This window comes from Anopheles marshallii (genome assembly GCF_943734725.1).
Source record: "Anopheles marshallii chromosome X unlocalized genomic scaffold, idAnoMarsDA_429_01 X_unloc_11, whole genome shotgun sequence".
NCBI classification, from domain to species: domain Eukaryota; kingdom Metazoa; phylum Arthropoda; class Insecta; order Diptera; family Culicidae; genus Anopheles; species Anopheles marshallii.
In genome coordinates, this window is record NW_026525680.1 from 181,211 (window position 1) to 196,753 (window position 15,543).

Below are 15,543 nucleotides of genomic sequence, written 5' to 3' on the forward strand. Positions count from 1 at the left end.
CACTAGTCAAACTTGTATGCAAGTTGCCTTTTAAAACTCGACTTTGACAAATCATTTTTTCAGAGACCAACCAAAACATCATTTTTAAGCTCCCAAAATAATGAAAAGTAAAATCCAAAATCGATTTCGGAAACCTTTTGGCAAACCAAAATTTCATTGTCACTAGTCAAACTTGTATGCAAGTTGCCTTTTAAAACTCGACTTTGACCAATCATTTTTTTAGAGACCAACCAAAACATCATTTTTAAGCCCCCAAAATAATGAAAAGTGAAATCCAAAATCGATTTCGGAAACTTTTTGGCAAACCAAAATGTCATTGTCACTAGTCAAATTTGTATGCAAGTTGCCTTTTAAAACTCGACTTTGACAACTCATTTTTTCAGAGACCAACCAAAACATCATTTTTAAGCTCCCAAAATAATGAAAAGTAAAATCCAAAATCGATTTCGGAAACTTTTTGGCAAACCAAAATGTCATTGTCACTAGTCAAACTTGTATGCAAGTTGCCTTTTAAAACTCGACTTTGACAAATCATTTTTTCAGAGACCAACCAAAACATCATTTTTAAGCTCCCAAAATAATGAAAAGTGAAATCCAAAATCGATTTCGGAAACCTTTTGGCAAACCAAAATTTCATTGTCACTAGTCAAACTTGTATGCAAGTTGCCTTTTAAAACTCGACTTTGACAAATCATTTTTTCAGAGACCAACCAAAACATCATTTTTAAGCTCCTAAAATAATGAAAAGTAAAATCCAAAATCGATTTCGGAAACTTTTTGGCAAACCAAAATGTCATTGTCACTAGTCAAACTTGTATGCAAGTTGCCTTTTAAAACTCGACTTTGACAAATCATTTTTTCAGAGACCAACCAAAACATCATTTTTAAGCTCCCAAAATAATGAAAAGTAAAATCCAAAATCGATTTCGGAAACCTTTTGGCAAACCAAAATTTCATTGTCACTAGTCAAACTTGTATGCAAGTTGCCTTTTAAAACTCGACTTTGACAAATCATTTTTTCAGAGACCAACCAAAACATCATTTTTAAGCTCCTAAAATAATGAAAAGTAAAATCCAAAATCGATTTCGGAAACTTTTTGGCAAACCAAAATGTCATTGTCACTAGTCAAATTTGTATGCAAGTTGCCTTTTAAAACTCGACTTTGACAACTCATTTTTTCAGAGACCAACCAAAACATCATTTTTAAGCTCCCAAAATAATGAAAAGTGAAATCCAAAATCGATTTCGGAAACTTTTTGGCAAACCAAAATGTCATTGTCACTAGTCAAACTTGTATGCAAGTTGCCTTTTAAAACTCGACTTTGACAAATCATTTTTTCAGAGACCAACCAAAACATCATTTTTAAGCTCCCAAAATAATGAAAAGTAAAATCCAAAATCGATTTCGGAAACCTTTTGGCAAACCAAAATTTCATTGTCACTAGTCAAACTTGTATGCAAGTTGCCTTTTAAAACTCGACTTTGACAAATCTTTTTTTCAGAGACCAACCAAAACATCATTTTTAAGCCCCCAAAATAATGAAAAGTGAAATCCAAAATCGATTTCGGAAACTTTTTGGCAAACCAAAATGTCATTGTCACTAGTCAAATTTGTATGCAAGTTGCCTTTTAAAACTCGACTTTGACAAATCATTTTTTCAGAGACCAACCAAAACATCATTTTTAAGCTCTCAAAATAATGAAAAGTAAAATCCAAAATCGATTTCGGAAACCTTTTGGCAAACCAAAATTTCATTGTCACTAGTCAAACTTGTATGCAAGTTGCCTTTTAAAACTCGACTTTGACAAATCATTTTTTTAGAGACCAACCAAAACATCATTTTTAAGCCCCCAAAATAATGAAAAGTGAAATCCAAAATCGATTTCGGAAACTTTTTGGCAAACCAAAATGTCATTGTCACTAGTCAAATTTGTATGCAAGTTGCCTTTTAAAACTCGACTTTGACAACTCATTTTTTCAGAGACCAACCAAAACATCATTTTTAAGCTCCCAAAATAATGAAAAGTAAAATCCAAAATCGATTTCGGAAACTTTTTGGCAAACCAAAATGTCATTGTCACTAGTCAAACTTGTATGCAAGTTGCCTTTTAAAACTCGACTTTGACAAATCATTTTTTCAGAGACCAACCAAAACATCATTTTTAAGCCCCCAAAATAATGAAAAGTGAAATCCAAAATCGATTTCGGAAACTTTTTGGCAAACCAAAATGTCATTGTCACTAGTCAAACTTGTATGCAAGTTGCCTATTAAAACTCGACTTTGACAAATCATTTTTTCAGAGACCAACCAAAACATCATTTTTAAGCCCCCAAAATAATGAAAAGTGAAATCCAAAATCGATTTCGGAAACTTTTTGGCAAACCAAAATGTCATTGTCACTAGTCAAACTTGTATGCAAGTTGCCTTTTGAAACTCGACTTTGACAAATCATTTTTTCAGAGACTAACCAAAACATCATTTTTAAGCCCCCAAAATAATGAAAAGTAAAATCCAAAATCGATTTTGGAAACTTTTTGGCAAACCAAAATGTCATTGTCACTAGTCAAACTTGTATGCAAGTTGCCTTTTAAAACTCGACTTTGACAACTCATTTTTTCAGAGACCAACCAAACCATCATTTTTAAGCCCCCAAAATAATGAAAAGTTCGATCCAAAATCGATTTCGGAAAATTTTTGGCAAACCAAAATTTCATTGTCACTAGTCAAACTTGTATGCAAGTTGCCTTTTAAAACTCGACTTTGACAAATCATTTTTTCAGAGACCAACCAAAACATCATTTTTAAGCTCCCAAAATAATGAAAAGTAAAATCCAAAATCGATTTCGGAAACCTTTTGGCAAACCAAAATTTCATTGTCACTAGTCAAACTTGTATGCAAGTTGCCTTTTAAAACTCGACTTTGACAAATCATTTTTTCAGAGACCAACAAAAACATCATTTTTAAGCTCCCAAAATAATGAAAAGTAACATCCAAAATCGATTTCGGAAACTTTTTGGCAAACCAAAATGTCATTGTCACTAGTCAAACTTGTATGCAAGTTGCCTTTTAAAACTCGACTTTGACAAATCATTTTTTCAGAGACCAACCAAAACATCATTTTTAAGCCCCCAAAATAATGAAAAGTAAAATCCAAAATCGATTTCGGAAACTTTTTGGGAAACCAAAATGTCATTATCACTAGTCAAACTTGTATGCAAGTTGCCTTTTAAAACTCGACTTTGACAAATCATTTTTTCAGAGACCAACCAAAACATCATTTTTAAGCTCCCAAAATAATGAAAAGTAAAATCCAAAATCGATTTCGGAAACCTTTTGGCAAACCAAAATTTCATTGTCACTAGTCGAACTTGTATGCAAGTTGCCTTTTAAAACTCGACTTTGACAAATCATTTTTTCAGAGACCAACCAAAACATCATTTTTAAGCTCCTAAAATAATGAAAAGTAAAATCCAAAATCGATTTCGGAAACTTTTTGGCAAACCAAAATGTCATTGTCACTAGTCAAATTTGTATGCAAGTTGCCTTTTAAAACTCGACTTTGACAACTCATTTTTTCAGAGACCAACCAAAACATCATTTTTAAGCTCCCAAAATAATGAAAAGTAAAATCCAAAATTGATTTCGGAAACTTTTTGGCAAACCAAAATTTCATTGTCACTAGTCAAACTTGTATGCAAGTTGCCTTTTAAAACTCGACTTTGACAAATCATTTTTTCAGAGACCAACCAAAACATCATTTTTAAGCTCCCAAAATAATGAAAAGTAAAATCCAAAATCGATTTCGGAAACCTTTTGGCAAACCAAAATTTCATTGTCACTAGTCAAACTTGTATGCAAGTTGCCTTTTAAAACTCGACTTTGACAAATCTTTTTTTCAGAGACCAACCAAAACATCATTTTTGAGCCCCCAAAAGAATGAAAAGTGAAATCCACAATCGATTTCGGAAACTTTTTGGCAAACCAAAATTTCATTGTCACTAGTCAAGCTTGTATGCAAGTTGCCTTTTAAAACTCGACTTTGACAAATCATTTTTTCAGAGACCAACCAAAACATCATTTTTGAGCCCCCAAAATAATGAAAAGTAAAATCCAAAATCGATTTCGGAAACTTTTTGGCAAACCAACATTTCAATGTAACTAGTCAAACTTGTATGCAAGTTGCCTTTTAAAACTCGACTTTGACAAATCATTTTTTCAGAGACCAACCAAAACATCATTTTTGAGCCCCCAAAATAATGAAAAGTGAAATCCAAAATCGATTTCGGAAACTTTTTGGCAAACCAAAATTTCATTGTCACTAGTCAAGCTTGTATGCAAGTTGCCTTTTAAAACTCGACTTTGACAAATCATTTTTTCAGAGACCAACCAAAACATCATTTTTAAGCCCCCAAAATAATGAAAAGTAAAATCCAAAATCGATTTCGGAAACTTTTTGGCAAACCAACATTTCAATGTAACTAGTCAAACTTGTATGCAAGTTGCCTTTTAAAACTCGACTTTGACAAATCATTTTTTCAGAGACCAACCAAAACATCATTTTTAAGCCCCCAAAATAATGAAAAGTAAAATCCAAAATCGATTTCGGAAACTTTTTGGCAAACCAACATTTCAATGTAACTAGTCAAACTTGTATGCAAGTTGCCTTTTAAAACTCGACTTTGACAAATCATTTTTTCAGAGACCAACCAAAACATCATTTTTGAGCCCCCAAAATAATGAAAAGTGAAATCCAAAATCGATTTCGGAAACTTTTTGGCAAACCAAAATTTCATTGTCACTAGTCAAGCTTGTATGCAAGTTGCCTTTTAAAACTCGACTTTGACAAATCATTTTTTCAGAGACCAACCAAAACATCATTTTTGAGCCCCCAAAATAATGAAAAGTAAAATCCAAAATCGATTTCGGAAACTTTTTGGCAAACCAAAATTTCATTGTCACTAGTCAAACTTGTATGCAAGTGCCTTTTAAAACTCGACTTTGACAAATCATTTTTTCAGAGACCAACCAAAACATCATTTTTGAGCCCCCAAAATAATGAAAAGTGAAATCCAAAATCGATTTCGGAAACTTTTTGGCAAACCAAAATTTCATTGTCACTAGTCAAGCTTGTATGCAAGTTGCCTTTTAAAACTCGACTTTGACAAATCATTTTTTCAGAGACCAACCAAAACATCATTTTTGAGCCCCCAAAATAATGAAAAGTAAAATCCAAAATCGATTTCGGAAACTTTTTGGCAAACCAACATTTCAATGTAACTAGTCAAACTTGTATGCAAGTTGCCTTTTAAAACTCGACTTTGACAAATCATTTTTTCAGAGACCAACCAAAACATCATTTTTGAGCCCCCAAAATAATGAAAAGTAAAATCCAAAATCGATTTCGGAAACTTTTTGGCAAACCAACATTTCAATTTAACTAGTCAAACTTGTATGCAAGTTGCCTTTTAAAACTCGACTTTGACAAATCATTTTTTCAGAGACCAACCAAACCATCAGTTTTGAGCCCCCAAAATAATGAAAAATGCAATCCAAGATCGATTTCGGAAACTTTTTGGCAAACCAAAATTTCATTGTCACTAGTCAAACTTGTATGCAAGTTGCTTTTTAAAACTCGACTTTGACAAATCATTTTTTCAGAGACCAAACAAAACATCATTTTTGAGCCCCCAAAATAATGAAAAGTGCATTCCAAGATCGATTTCAGAAACTATTATGCAAACCGAAATTTCATTGTCACTAGTCAAACTTGTATGCAAGTTGCCTTTTAAAACTCGACTTTGACAAATCATTTTTTCAGAGACCAACCAAAACATCATTTTTAAGCCCCCAAAATAATGAAAAGTAAAATCCAAAATCGATTTCGGAAACTTTTTGGCAAACCAACATTTCAATGTAACTAGTCAAACTTGTATGCAAGTTGCCTTTTAAAACTCGACTTTGACAAATCATTTTTTCAGAGACCAACCAAAACATCATTTTTGAGCCCCCAAAATAATGAAAAGTGAAATCCAAAATCGATTTCGGAAACTTTTTGGCAAACCAAAATTTCATTGTCACTAGTCAAGCTTGTATGCAAGTTGCCTTTTAAAACTCGACTTTGACAAATCATTTTTTCAGAGACCAACCAAAACATCATTTTTAAGCCCCCAAAATAATGAAAAATGCAATCCAAGATCGATTTCGGAAACTTTTTGGCAAACCAAAATTTCATTGTCACTAGTCAAACTTGTATGCAAGTTGCCTTTTAAAACTCGACTTTGACAAATCATTTTTTCAGAGACCAACCAAAACATCATTTTTAAGCCCCCAAAATAATGAAAAATGCAATCCAAGATCGATTTCGGAAACTTTTTGGCAAACCAAAATTTCATTGTCACTAGTCAAACTTGTATGCAAGTTGCTTTTTAAAACTCGACTTTGACAAATCATTTTTTCAGAGACCAAACAAAACATCATTTTTGAGCCCCCAAAATAATGAAAAGTGCATTCCAAGATCGATTTCAGAAACTATTATGCAAACCGAAATTTCATTGTCACTAGTTAAACTTGTATGCAAGTTGCCTTTTAAAACTCGACTTTGACAAATCATTTTTTCAGAGACCAACCAAAACATCATTTTTAAGCCCCCAAAATAATGAAAAGTAAAATCCAAAATCGATTTCGGAAACTTTTTGGCAAACCAACATTTCAATGTAACTAGTCAAACTTGTATGCAAGTTGCCTTTTAAAACTCGACTGTGACAAATCATGTTTTCAGAGACCAACCAAAACATCATTTTTGAGCCCCCAAAATAATGAAAAGTAAAATCCAAAATCGATTTCGGAAACTTTTTGGCAAACCAAAATTTCATTGTCACTAGTCAAACTTGTATGCAAGTTGCCTTTTAAAACTCGACTGTGACAAATCATGTTTTCAGAGACCAACCAAAACATCATTTTTGAGCCCCCAAAATAATGAAAAGTGAAATCCAAAATCGATTTCGGAAACTTTTTGGCAAACCAAAATTTCATTGTCACTAGTCAAGCTTGTATGCAAGTTGCCTTTTAAAACTCGACTTTGACAAATCATTTTTTCAGAGACCAACCAAAACATCATTTTTGAGCCCCCAAAATAATGAAAAGTAAAATCCAAAATCGATTTCGGAAACTTTTTGGCAAACCAACATTTCAATTTAACTAGTCAAACTTGTATGCAAGTTGCCTTTTAAAACTCGACTTTGACAAATCATTTTTTCAGAGATCAACCAAACCATCAGTTTTGAGCCCCCAAAATAATGAAAAATGCAATCCAAGATCGATTTCGGAAACTTTTTGGCAAACCAAAATTTCATTGTCACTAGTCAAACTTGTATGCAAGTTGCCTTTTAAGACTCGACTTTGACAAATCATTTTTTTAGAGACCAACCAAAACATCATTTTTAAGCCCCCAAAATAATGAAAAGTTCGATCCAAAATCGATTTCGGAAACTTTTTGGCAAACCAAAACTTCATTGTCACTAGTCAAACTTGTATGCAAGTTGCCTTTTAAAACTCGACTTTGACAAATCATTTTTTCAGAGACCAACCAAAACATCATTTTTGAGCCCCCAAAATAATGAAAAGTAAAATCCAAAATCGATTTCGGAAACTTTTTGGCAAACCAACATTTCAATGTAACTAGTCAAACTTGTATGCAAGTTGCCTTTTAAAACTCGACTTTGACAAATCATTTTTTCAGAGACCAACCAAAACATCATTTTTAAGCCCCCAAAATAATGAAAAATGCAATCCAAGATCGATTTCGGAAACTTTTTGGCAAACCAAAATTTCATTGTCACTAGTCAAACTTGTATGCAAGTTGCTTTTTAAAACTCGACTTTGACAAATCATTTTTTCAGAGACCAAACAAAACATCATTTTTGAGCCCCCAAAATAATGAAAAGTGCATTCCAAGATCGATTTCAGAAACTATTATGCAAACCGAAATTTCATTGTCACTAGTCAAACTTGTATGCAAGTTGCCTTTTAAAACTCGACTTTGACAAATCATTTTTTCAGAGACCAACCAAAACATCATTTTTAAGCCCCCAAAATAATGAAAAGTAAAATCCAAAATCGATTTCGGAAACTTTTTGGCAAACCAACATTTCAATGTAACTAGTCAAACTTGTATGCAAGTTGCCTTTTAAAACTCGACTTTGACAAATCATTTTTTCAGAGACCAACCAAAACATCATTTTTGAGCCCCCAAAATAATGAAAAGTGAAATCCAAAATCGATTTCGGAAACTTTTTGGCAAACCAAAATTTCATTGTCACTAGTCAAGCTTGTATGCAAGTTGCCTTTTAAAACTCGACTTTGACAAATCATTTTTTCAGAGACCAACCAAAACATCATTTTTGAGCCCCCAAAATAATGAAAAGTAAAATCCAAAATCGATTTCGGAAACTTTTTGGCAAACCAACATTTCAATGTAACTAGTCAAACTTGTATGCAAGTTGCCTTTTAAAACTCGACTTTGACAAATCATTTTTTCAGAGACCAACCAAAACATCATTTTTGAGTCCCCAAAATAATGAAAAGTGAAATCCAAAATCGATTTCGGAAACTTTTTGGCAAACCAACATTTCAATGTAACTAGTCAAACTTGTATGCAAGTTGCCTTTTAAAACTCGACTTTGACAAATCATTTTTTCAGAGATCAACCAAACCATCAGTTTTGCGCCCCCAAAATAATGAAAAATGCAATCCAAGATCGATTTCGGATACTTTTTGGCAAACCAAAATTTCATTGTCACTAGTCAAACTTGTATGCAAGTTGCCTTTTAAAACTCGACTTTGACAAATCATTTTTTCAGAGACCAACCAAAACATCATTTTTGAGCCCCCAAAATAATGAAAAGTGAAATCCAAAATCGATTTCGGAAACTTTTTGGCAAACCAAAATTTCATTGTCACTAGTCAAGCTTGTATGCAAGTTGCCTTTTAAAACTCGACTTTGACAAATCATTTTTTCAGAGACCAACAAAAACATCATTTTTGAGCCCCCAAAATAATGAACAGTTCGATCCAAAATCGATTTCGGAAACTTTTTGGCAAACCAAAATTTCATTGTCACTAGTCAAACTTGTATGCAAGTTGCCTTTTAAAACTCGACTTTGACAAATCATTTTTTCAGAGACCAACCAAAACATCATTTTTAAGCCCCCAAAATAATGAAAAGTGAAATCCAAAATCGATTTCGGAAACTTTTTGGAAAACCAAAACTTCATTGTCACTAGTCAAACTTGTATGCAAGTTGCCTTTTAAAACTCGACTTTGACAAATCATTTTTTCAGAGACCAACCAAAACATCATTTTCAAGCCTCCAAAATAATGAAAAGTGAAATCCAAGATCGATTTCGGAAACTTTTTGGCAACCCAAAATTTCATTGTCAGTAGTCAAACTTGTATGCAAGTTGCCTTTTAAAACTCGACTTTGACAAATCATTTTTTCAGAGACCAACCAAAACATCATTTTTGAGCACCCAAAATAATGAAAAGTTCGATCCAAAATCGATTTCGGAAACTTTTTGGCAAACCAAAATTTCATTGTCACTAGTCAAACTTGTATGCAAGTTGCCTTTTAAAACTCGACTTTGACAAATCATTTTTTCAGAGACCAACCAAAACATCATTTTTGAGCCCCCAAAATAATGAAAAGTAAAATCCAAAATCGATTTCGGAAACTTTTTGGCAAACCAAAATTTCAATGTAACTAGTCAAACTTGTATGCAAGTTGCCTTTTAAAACTCGACTTTGACAAATCATTTTTTCAGAGACCAACCAAAACATCATTTTTGAGCCCCCAAAATAATGAAAAGTTCGATCCAAAATCGATTTCGAAAACTTTTTGGCAAACCAAAATTTCATTGTCACTAGTCAAACTTGTATGCAAGTTGCCTTTTAAAACTCGACTTTGACAAATCATTTTTTCAGAGACCAACCAAAACATTATTTTTGAGCCCCCAAAATAATGAAAAGTTCGATCCAAAATCGATTTCGGAAACTTTTTGGCAAACCAAAATTTCATTGTCACTAGTCAAACTTGTATGCAAGTGCCTTTTAAAACTCGACTTTGACAAATCATTTTTTCAGAGATCAATCAAAACATAATTTTTAAGCCCCCAAAATAATGAACAGTAAAATCCAAAATCGATTTCGGAAACTTTTTGGCAAACCAAAATTTCATTGTCACTAGTCAAACTTGTATGCAAGTGCCTTTTAAAACTCGACTTTGACAAATCATTTTTTCAGAGATCAATCAAAACATAATTTTTAAGCCCCCAAAATAATGAACAGTAAAATCCAAAATCGATTTCGGAAACTTTTTGGCAATCCAAAATTTCATTGTCACTAGTCAAACTTGTATGCAAGTTGCCTTTTAAAACTCGACTTTGACAAATCATTTTTTCAGAGACCAACCAAAACATCATTTTTGAGCCCCCAAAATAATGAAAAGTAAAATCCAAAATCGATTTCGGAAACTTTTTGGCAAACCAAAATTTCATTGTCACTAGTCAAACTTGTATGCAAGCTGCCTTTTAAAATTCGACTTTGACAAATCATTTTTTCAGAGACCAACCAAAACATCATTTTTGAGCCCCCAAAATAATGAAAAGTGAAATCCAAAATCGATTTCGGAAACTTTTTTCAATCCAAAATTTCATTGTCACCAGTCAAACTTGTATGCAAGTTGCCTTTTAAAACTCGACTTTGACAAATCATTTTTTCAGAGACCAACCAAAACATCATTTTTAAGCCCCCAAAATAATGAAAAGTGCATTTCAAGATCGATTTCTGACACTTTTTTCAATCCAAAATTTCATTGTCACTAGTCAAACTTGTATGCAAGTTGCCTTTTAAAACTCGACTTTGACAAATCATTTTTTCAGATACCTACCAAAACATCATTTTTGAGACCCCAAAATAATGAAAAGTGAAATCCAAAATCGATTTCGGAAACTTTTTGGCAAACCAAAATTTCATTGTCACTAGTCAGACTTGTATGCAAGTTGCCTTTTAAAATTCGACTTTGACAAATCATTGTTTCAGAGACCAACCAAAACAGCATTTTTAAGCCCCCCAAAATAATGAAAAGTGAAATCCAAAATCGATTTCGGAAACTTTTTGGCAAACCAAAATTTCATTGTCACTAGTCAAACTTGTATGCAAGTTGCCTTTTAAAACTCGACTTTGACAAATCATTTTTTCAGATACCAACCAAAACATCATTTTTAAGCCCCCAAAATAATGCAAAGTGAAATCCAAAATCGATTTCGGAAACTTTTTGGCAATCCAAAATTTCATTGCCACTAGTCAAACTTGGATGCAAGTTGCCTTTTAAAACTCGACTTTGACAAATCATTTTTTCACAGACCAACCAAAACATCATTTTTAAGCCCCCAAAATAATGAAAAGTGAAATCCAAAATCGATTTCGGAAACTTTTTTCAATCCAAAATTTCATTGTCACTAGTCAAACTTGTATGCAAGTTGCCTTTTAAAACTCGACTTTGACAAATCATTTTTTCAGAGAACAACCAAAACATAATTTTTAAGCCCCCAAAATAATGAAAAGTGAAATCCAAAATCGATTTCGGAAACTTTTTGGCAAAACAAAATTTCATTGTCACTAGTCAGACTTGTATGCAAGTTGCCTTTTAAAATTCGACTTTGACAAATCATTTTTTCAGATACCTACCAAAACATCATTTTTAAGCCCCCAAAATAATGAAAAGTGAAATCCAAAATCGATTTCGGAAACTTTTTTCAATCCAAAATTTCATTGTCACCAGTCAAACTTGTATGCAAGTTGCCTTTTAAAACTCGACTTTGACAAATCATTTTTTCAGAGACCAACCAAAACATCATTTTTAAGCCCCCAAAATAATGAAAAGTGCATTTCAAGATCGATTTCTGACACTTTTTTCAATCCAAAATTTCATTGTCACTAGTCAAACTTGTATGCAAGTTGCCTTTTAAAATTCGACTTTGACAAATCATTTTTTCAGATACCTACCAAAACATCATTTTTGAGACCCCAAAATAATGAAAAGTGAAATCCAAAATCGATTTCGGAAACTTTTTGGCAAACCAAAATTTCATTGTCACTAGTCAGACTTGTATGCAAGCTGCCTTTTAAAACTCGACTTTGACAAATCATTTTTTCACAGACCAACCAAAACATCATTTTTAAGCCCCCAAAATAATGAAAAGTGAAATCCAAAATCGATTTCGGAAACTTTTTTCAATCCAAAATTTCATTGTCACTAGTCAAACTTGTATGCAAGTTGCCTTTTAAAACTCGACTTTGACAAATCATTTTTTCAGATACCTACCAAAACATCATTTTTGAGACCCCAAAATAATGAAAAGTGAAATCCAAAATCGATTTCGGAAACTTTTTGGCAAACCAAAATTTCATTGTCACTAGTCAGACTTGTATGCAAGTTGCCTTTTAAAATTCGACTTTGACAAATCATTTTTTCAGATACCTACCAAAACATCATTTTTGAGACCCCAAAATAATGAAAAGTGAAATCCAAAATCGATTTCGGAAACTTTTTGGCAAAACAAAATTTCATTGTCACTAGTCAGACTTGTATGCAAGTTGCCTTTTAAAACTCGACTTTGACAAATCATTTTTTCAGAGACCAACCAAAACATCATTTTTAAGCCCCCAAAATAATGAAAAGTGCATTTCAAGATCGATTTCTGACACTTTTTTCAATCCAAAATTTCATTGTCACTAGTCAAACTTGTATGCAAGTTGCCTTTTAAAACTCGACTTTGACAAATCATTTTTTCAGAGAACAACCAAAACATCATTTTTAAGCCCCCAAAATAATGAAAAGTGAAATCCAAAATCGATTTCGGAAACTTTTTGGCAAAACAAAATTTCATTGTCACTAGTCAGACTTGTATGCAAGCTGCCTTTTAAAACTCGACTTTGACAAATCATTTTTTCACAGACCAACCAAAACATCATTTTTAAGCCCCCAAAATAATGAAAAGTGAAATCCAAAATCGATTTCGGAAACTTTTTTCAATCCAAAATTTCATTGTCACTAGTCAAACTTGTATGCAAGTTGCCTTTTAAAACTCGACTTTGACAAATCATTTTTTCAGATACCTACCAAAACATCATTTTTGAGACCCCAAAATAATGAAAAGTGAAATCCAAAATCGATTTCGGAAACTTTTTGGCAAACCAAAATTTCATTGTCACTAGTCAGACTTGTATGCAAGTTGCCTTTTAAAATTCGACTTTGACAAATCATTTTTTCAGATACCTACCAAAACATCATTTTTGAGACCCCAAAATAATGAAAAGTGAAATCCAAAATCGATTTCGGAAACTTTTTGGCAAACCAAAATTTCATTGTCACTAGTCAGACTTGTATGCAAGTTGCCTTTTAAAACTCGACTTTGACAAATCATTTTTTCAGAGACCAACCAAAACATCATTTTTAAGCCCCCAAAATAATGAAAAGTGCATTTCAAGATCGATTTCTGACACTTTTTTCAATCCAAAATTTCATTGTCACTAGTCAAACTTGTATGCAAGTTGCCTTTTAAAACTCGACTTTGACAAATCATTTTTTCAGAGAACAACCAAAACATAATTTTTAAGCCCCCAAAATAATGAAAAGTGAAATCCAAAATCGATTTCGGAAACTTTTTGGCAAACCAAAATTTCATTGTCACTAGTCAGACTTGTATGCAAGCTGCCTTTTAAAACTCGACTTTGACAAATCATTTTTTCACAGCCCAACCAAAACATCATTTTTAAGCCCCCAAAATAATGAAAAGTGCATTTCAAGATCGATTTCTGACACTTTTTTCAATCCAAAATTTCATTGTCACTAGTCAAACTTGTATGCAAGTTGCCTTTTAAAACTCGACTTTGACAAATCATTTTTTCAGATACCTACCAAAACATCATTTTTGAGACCCCAAAATAATGAAAAGTGAAATCCAAAATCGATTTCGGAAACTTTTTGGCAAACCAAAATTTCATTGTCACTAGTCAGACTTGTATGCAAGTTGCCTTTTAAAATTCGACTTTGACAAATCATTTTTTCAGATACCTACCAAAACATCATTTTTGAGACCCCAAAATAATGAAAAGTGAAATCCAAAATCGATTTCGGAAACTTTTTGGCAAACCAAAATTTCATTGTCACTAGTCAGACTTGTATGCAAGTTGCCTTTTAAAACTCGACTTTGACAAATCATTTTTTCAGAGACCAACCAAAACATCATTTTTAAGCCCCCAAAATAATGAAAAGTGCATTTCTAGATCGATTTCTGACACTTTTTTCAATCCAAAATTTCATTGTCACTAGTCAAACTTGTATGCAAGTTGCCTTTTAAAACTCGACTTTGACAAATCATTTTTTCACAGACCAACCAAAACATCATTTTTAAGCCCCCAAAATAATGAAAAGTGAAATCCAAAATCGATTTCGGAAACTTTTTTCAATCCAAAATTTCATTGTCACTAGTCAAACTTGTATGCAAGTTGCCTTTTAAAACTCGACTTTGACAAATCATTTTTTCAGAGAACAACCAAAACATAATTTTTAAGCCCCCAAAATAATGAAAAGTGAAATCCAAAATCGATTTCGGAAACTTTTTTGAATCCAAAATTTCATTGTCACCAGTCAAACTTGTATGCAAGTTGCCTTTTAAAACTCGACTTTGACAAATCATTTTTTCAGAGACCAACCAAAACATCATTTTTAAGCCCCCAAAATAATGAAAAGTGCATTTCAAGATCGATTTCTGACACTTTTTTCAATCCAAAATTTCATTGTCACTAGTCAAACTTGTATGCAAGTTGCCTTTTAAAACTCGACTTTGACAAATCATTTTTTCAGATACCTACCAAAACATCATTTTTGAGACCCCAAAATAATGAAAAGTGAAATCCAAAATCGATTTCGGAAACTTTTTGGCAAACCAAAATTTCATTGTCACTAGTCAGACTTGTATGCAAGCTGCCTTTTAAAACTCGACTTTGACAAATCATTTTTTCACAGCCCAACCAAAACATCATTTTTAAGCCCCCAAAATAATGAAAAGTGCATTTCAAGATCGATTTCTGACACTTTTTTCAATCCAAAATTTCATTGTCACTAGTCAAACTTGTATGCAAGTTGCCTTTTAAAACTCGACTTTGACAAATCATTTTTTCAGATACCTACCAAAACATCATTTTTGAGACCCCAAAATAATGAAAAGTGAAATCCAAAATCGATTTCGGAAACTTTTTGGCAAACCAACATTTCATTGTCACTAGTCAGACTTGTATGCAAGTTGCCTTTTAAAATTCGACTTTGACAAATCATTTTTTCAGATACCTACCAAAACATCATTTTTGAGACCCCAAAATAATGAAAAGTGAAATCCAAAATCGATTTCGGAAACTTTTTGGCAAACCAAAATTTCATTGTCACTAGTCAGACTTGTATGCAAGTTGCCTTTTAAAACTCG